Raw genomic sequence first — 6144 nt, 5'->3', positions numbered from 1 at the left:
GCTGGTGCAGAGAGAGCAGTTTGCTGCCACCACCAATAAAGCACGGACGGAATTTATTGTAAAACAATAGGATTTCCATCTCTCCAAGAAAGTTCCATACATTTGCTCTAAAGGTGTCTGGAGGCTCTACCTTAAACACTATGAGGCCGAATCAAGATTCTGTATGTTATAGGTAGGGATCTACGCTAATTTCGGCTCGCACATCATTGGTGCAAGCAAAAAATAAAAAAGTTTGTATTATCGTAATTGCTGATAGTAAGCCCATAAACAGAGTGTGAAGCTGGTACGGCACCCCATGGCTGCTGAGTCGGCCCAACTGGTTTCTGTAGTAACCATGGCCTAATAACCACGGTCATGGGTCAATTTAGCCACAGATGTGGGCAACCAAATTTAACAAAATCCAGCGTTCAGGCCTTTGCGCCAATCTCCAACGTAAGTTTTAAGATCTCCCGATTTTATTATTTCCTGCCGTGCGATTTGAAGAGTATCTATATTATTATTATTATTGATCCTGGATGTTTTCAGCCCACACCTGTGATATGTGTCCAATGTCACTATCTGGGCTAAATCAACTTAAAACCCATTCTGCAAGATGTCAACCTAGCCAGCCATCCCTTGGTTAAAGCATAGATTGGGTGATGTACTGTACAGCCTACACATATATGAACAGATCTAGGTTTAAAACTCCCTCACTCAGCGTTTTAGTCCACGTGTAAAGATTATCTGTTGCCTACATTCAAAGACAGCAGATATTTTGTGGGTCGATCCAATAGTCAATGACAATGCAGCACATTTCAATAATTAACAATGTATTTATTATAATACTTAATATTCATTTTCCTGGTGGTTATGTATCCTGGATTCTCATAGATTAACTGGTTCAACCCGTAATATGCCTGCAAAGACAGGTGGGCAGCATTGGTGGGCAGCTCGGTGGCTCAGTGGTTAGCACTACTGTCTTACAGCACTGGGGTCATGAATTCAATTCCTGACTGTGGCCTTATCTGTGTGGAGTTTGTATGTTCTCCCGTGTTTGTGTGGGTTTCCTCCGGGTGCTCCGGTTTCCTCTTACACTCCAAAAACATACTAGTAGGTTAATTGGCTGCTAACAATTTGACCCTAGTCTGTGTGTCTGTGTGTGTATGTTAGGGAGTTTAGACTGTAAGCTCCAATGGGGCAGGGACTGATGTGAGTTCTCTGTACAGCGCTTGCGGACTTAGTGGCGCTATATAAATAACTGGTGATGATGATGATGATGTGGGTTATTTCTGGTGTAATTTATACCCGAGTACCTACGTTCTATCCTGTAACACCGTGCAGAGGTATTTACTCCTACAGAGAGGCAAATTGTGCTGGAAATGAAGACATGATGGCTTGCTAGGACTAGGATGTGTTGCCTTGGGAACCATGATGGAAGCAGCAAGTCATTAGGCATCCAGGCCCAACACGAGACGACAGCAATGTGACTGTGCCCCCTGAGCGAGGGGATTCATTAGAGCTGCTGCTGTGATTGGCGCAGTCATTTCTACCGCGAGCAGCGACGCACTGACATGAATTTTAAATACGTGTTTTTCAAAACCGGGCCAATTAAACTGGGGTCGTGAAGCGAAGTCTGTTAATTATTTTTTTTCCATCTTGTCACTATTCGCATCGCCGAGACTGGATAATTTAACCCTCATGTTATAAGCTCCAGGGTAAGATCTGGTATTTGTGATGGGGTCTGCGTACTCGACAACAATTGAAAAACTACAATGACACTGCGGGTGAATACGGATCTGCCTCACATACCCTGCTTGAAAACAGGCCACGGTTAAAGTATCGCTGCTTGAACACAGATGAGTGAACCTGCAGCAATTTATTTGCAAGCAATACCAAATTTTGCTTACTGGTGCTACCAGCTAGAGGGACACTTCAGCTGTTGCGGAACTACAGGTCTCAGCCTGCTTGTTGGGAATAGTAGTCCCATGATAGCTATAGAGGCAGGGCAGCTGACTTCTAAAATATATGTATGAAATAAGACACTTCTTATGCCCATCTGATAACTACAATATTCTAATCAGTGGAGCTTGTTTGCTGGCAACCGACTTTCAGCTCACAACAAAAATATGACAATCAGGGGACATTATAGAAAGAGCATATGTGGGGGGGAATAAAGTGCTTTGATATGCTGTAGTCTATTAGAAACTATAAGCATGGTATTGTACAAAGACAAGGGGGGGGGGTCAATTCAGCGCAATGTCCGCAAAGACACATCGAGACAATGTTGAGGCTGAAACCTCCGCTCATTTTTTTGTTTGCGCCCCAGAGAAAAATGAGAGATATTCCTCTTACCGTGATAAGCGGCAAAGTGGACATCCCAACATCGGCTCCGTCTCTTTAAAATCAATCATCAGTATGAAGGATGACCCCAATTAACATGTAGGACCCGTCCTTAAGTGGGAGGGTAGCATTTATGTATGTATGCACCATCGCAATCTGATCTGCCTGGATCAGCGCTATCCATTCTGATGTGTGGAATCCAGTAGCAGTGAGTATCAGCGAGCGATTTAATCATCTACCTAAGGGGCACATTTATCATTAATCGGCAAAAGTGAGAAATAGTTATCAATCCTTATCGCAAGGATAAGGATTGAACTATTTCTCACATTTATTAAAAAGGGAACACAGAAACAGCAGTTCCGAAAAACTGCTGTTTCTGTGATAGAAAAAAATCATACTTACCCCCCTCTTCGGATGCGCTGTCTCGGGATCTCCTCTTCGTTCCTCTTCTTCCTTCAATTGCGCATGTGCAGTGCACATGCGCACAAAGTCCCCACTCTGTCTCTGCAACTATCGTTGCAGAGAGAGCGCGCTGAGTGACAGGGAGGGATCATGTGATCCCTCCACACATGCGCTGTCCAGCTCTGCTCTTCGTAGAAGAGCTAACAGCAGTGGATGTCTTCAATTTGGATGATGTGCTGGCGTACATTATCAAGACAAGTTCCCGAAAAAAAATTAATTTCGGGACTTGTTAGATTGCGGCCAGAGCAGTCACCATTCTGTTGAATGGTGACTGCTCGCAAAAACGATCAGGAGTGCAAAGCAGCAGATATCCATGATATCTGCTGCGATGCACCTTTAATAAATTTGCGGAGGGCACATCGGGACTTTAATTCCACGGTAAGTGCACAATAGTGCACTACCGTGATTTGTTAAATATGCCCCTAAATTGCTTGTAGATCCGACCAGGCTGCAAAAGCCAGATGAGGCCACACGCTGTGCATTGACCAACCAAATTAGATGACAATAAATGCAGGTCTGCTGCAGGCATTACACGGATGTATGAAAATAAATGAACACACACGAGCCATCGCCACCCATGCAATAGTTACATTTTCATACAGAATTTCTAGCTGTGGGTAATTTGAAAATACAGCTCCAGACCAGGAATTTAAATACGTATTTAAATGGGCAAAACTATTAAAATCCGGCCGTTGAACTGGATCGGGAAACGGGGTTGTATATCCACCCAGTTTGGGGACACGCAGGTGATGAGGGCACACACACTCCAACAGCAGCCAATGGTCAACTCTATTTATGATAAAAAATGTACTAAAGTCCATACGGATTTCAATTGTCCTAAGCTATCTTCAGCTTTCAGTTACGGCAGCAAACACACATACTTATTCAAAATAAACAGAACAAATGTCACCTGTGTGCCAACCTTTAGGAGAATGCTCTTCCCTTAAATCTACTTTTCTTTTGGCAAAGAGGAATAACTCAAGCACAGTGCTGGGTTCTGTTGAATTTCGTGAAATGCAGTAATGTAATGTTCTTTACAGTGTACTAAAAATAATCTCATTTCAGCTTGTTACGTAAGGATATTTTACCGCCTACTCAGATGTACTTTATACCACCTATAGGGCTGGGGAAATAAAATCTAAACAATTTAAGACGATAGTTGTCCGAACAGCAATTGTAATTGTGTGTTATGGCCTATTGAATTATTATTATTTTTTTTTTTAATGTAATCCATTTAATTTCTGATCGGATCTCATAAAATATTCATTGTACACTGGGTGTGGATATTGCAAGACATACGAGACTATTGAAAGCAGAGATAGGTTTACAAAAATACTAACATTTGTAGGTAGCTTTACAACGGAGATGGGAATTGTCTCTTGTACTCTTCACTTCCTGCCAAGTTAAAAAGGAACTTCAATCTCTATTGTCTTCTTAAAAGACACCACATATGTACAACAGGTATTTTCCAATCCTAGCAGACATGTAGCAAATTCCCAGACATTTTGAATTCAAGGGCCTAACATAGGTAATGCACTGGCCAGTAATTAGTAAATATTATTCAATCTTAGGGGTCTAATTAAGAAGAGGTGAAGCCTAAGTGCTGGGTACGGTTAACGTGGAAGAAATCTTAGATCTCTATGGGGCAGTAGTATTAGTAAATTTATTAAGCCGCGAACAGCTTTGCAGGATGGCGTTACTGGTCTTTTTCAATGGGATCCAGGTGACAGCGAAACGCGCATAGCACTTCCTGCATTGGTTAGAGTGCCGGGGAGTAGTAAGAAATCTTCGCAGAGGAGGGGAGTCTTTGTCGGGGCTCCCAAAGCAGCCCCTAAATATTACTGCAGAAGGCTAAATAACAGAAAGGATAAAACTACATTGTTTACATTATAGAGGGGTTTTTGCAGGTCTCAACTGCATGGAAGGGAGTTGCAAAAATAGTTTTATAGGGGAAGTAGGCACTCTGTGCAAATTAGCAAATGGAATTTAATACTAAACACAAATGTATGAACATTAACACCATTACTAATATTTAAAAAAAGCCGGCTCCACCACGGATTCCTCTAAAAGTCCATCTTTCTCCATTTTCTGTTGACGACTCTATACGAGCTGCAAAGGCAACCATCTCCTGCCGCCTAGTAGCCCCACAGCCTATGACAACGCGGGGTACATTTACTGAAACCTCTAAAAAAAGGAAAATTGGAGGTGTTGCCCATAGCAACCAATCAGATTCTAGCCATCATTTACCTAGTACGCTCTGCAAAATAGTAGCTAGATACTGATTGGTTGCTATGGGCAACACCTCCACTCTTCCTTCTTAGAAATTTTAGTACATCTACCCCCCCCCCCCCCCCCAAATCACCCCACAATGTGTCGCTTGGGCACACAAAGGACGGCATTGTGAAAAATCCACACGGACGTGCTCAGTAAACTGAAATGTCTTTCTTTTTGTTTTTATTAACAATGATTTTATTTCCATTACAGGGAAATCATAACAAAAAAGAGGTAAAAAAATAAAAGAAAATAAAAGAAAAAGGAAGATGATTTTGGTGTACATACTATAATACCAAAACAGCTTTGTTTGTACCCAGTGTACTAGTGAGATCACACAGGAACACAAAAGCATTGTCTGCAATGAAAATGGCAATAAACCGTACAAAAAGTGTCAGAGCGAGAGATATAATACATACGTCATAGTACTCAGTGTCAGGCAGGGTAACAGGCTCATAGGTCAGGCTGGGCTCTGGCGTTGGAAATGTCACCAATATTCTGAGGAAACCTTGAGCATCCGATTTGCTGAACCAAGGTCAGAACGTGGGAGCAATATGTTGCATTGGGTAAATTCTACAAGCAGCTGCTGGGGATTCAGGTGAATAGTATAGGTGCGACACATTTTTAGCTTTAATTTAAAATAAAAAAAAATAAGACTTGTGAGCACGACGTAGCCCTTTACACAGCCATTTATGAAAATGCAGCCTATGCATTTGTGCCTCAGTGATGACCATGGTTCCTAGTGAATGGTCAGCGATTCAACCCACAAAATGTCTGCCTATATTACGTGTCAGCGACTGGAGTATTGCATTGGCAGGTACGCACGGAAATAAAAACAAAATGTCGATATAATATATCAACTTATAATATATAACTGAGCGCTGCTTAGTATTTTAGTAGAAGAGCTTAGTTTAGATGAAGCCTCCTCATATACAATGTGTAACAGTAGTGACACATGCAGGGTCTGAAACAACAAAACAAAAAAACCTTGTATAGCAAATATTTGTGTTATCAAAAAATAACACCAAATATATATATAAAAAAAAATCTGTTTACTCTTTCCAGTAACATACTTAGCGAAGCTCAATAATA

This window comes from Mixophyes fleayi, chromosome 10 (assembly GCF_038048845.1).
Source record: "Mixophyes fleayi isolate aMixFle1 chromosome 10, aMixFle1.hap1, whole genome shotgun sequence".
NCBI classification, from domain to species: domain Eukaryota; kingdom Metazoa; phylum Chordata; class Amphibia; order Anura; family Limnodynastidae; genus Mixophyes; species Mixophyes fleayi.
Note: the sequence above shows the minus strand (reverse complement) of the source record.